The following is a 643-nucleotide window of genomic DNA, read 5'->3' on the forward strand; positions in this document are numbered from 1 at the left end:
GGGGGGGGGGGGGCGGGGGGGGAATATCTTTGCATTTGCCCCACTGCGGGACCTGCAATTCCGAGCCCATGCCCCACAAATTGGGCGGGGCTGGGGCGGGGCCGTGCGCCGGGAGGCTTCCGCCTGAAGGAAGGGCTGCGCCAATGTTTTTCTTTTTAATGAAAAAAATTGTCAGTAAGATGGGGGTCTTGCTGTGTTGCTCAGGCTGGTCTTGAACTTCTGGGCTCAAGTGATCCTCCTGCCTCAGCTTTTCAAAGTGCTTGGATTATAGGTGTGAGCCACTGTGCCCATCCTAAAGCTCATTATTGAAGATGATATTGAGTGTGTTAAATACATATGACTCTTAGCACAAACTAAAGTTACTCATTCCTGGTAAGATTAAAGAACATGGGTATATAACTCATATAGTCTGTAGAAAAGAACTCTGGGCAACAAGAGCTCAGGCTGTGATATAATGTTTATTTTACATTTTAGACTGGGTTCTGTATGTGCCTTTTTAAAAAATTTTTTAATTTTTTTATTTTTTGAGTTGGAGTCTCACTCTGTCACCCAGACTGGAGTGCAGTGGCTGCTCGCGGCCACCGCAGCCTTGACCTGCTGGCTCCGGCGATCCTTCCACCTCAGCCTTCCAAGTAGCTGGAAC

At 48.1% G+C, this 643-nt stretch overlaps 1 protein-coding gene and 1 pseudogene across 1 annotated transcript in view; one reads left to right on the forward strand and one right to left on the reverse strand.

The window, feature by feature from the left end:
- Nucleotides 1–70, reverse strand: part of LOC103275745 — a 222-nt pseudogene extending 152 nt beyond the window's left edge.
- The window catches only part of ATL3 (atlastin GTPase 3), a 30429-nt gene that overhangs the window by 17392 nt on the left and 12394 nt on the right, over nucleotides 1–643 (forward strand). The gene's annotated exons all lie outside the window — the stretch shown is intronic.

The sequence above is a fragment of the Carlito syrichta genome, unplaced genomic scaffold (assembly GCF_000164805.1).
Source record: "Carlito syrichta isolate Samal-C Ts95f unplaced genomic scaffold, Tarsius_syrichta-2.0.1 Scaffold315696, whole genome shotgun sequence".
In the NCBI taxonomy this organism is placed as follows: Eukaryota; Metazoa; Chordata; class Mammalia; order Primates; family Tarsiidae; genus Carlito; species Carlito syrichta.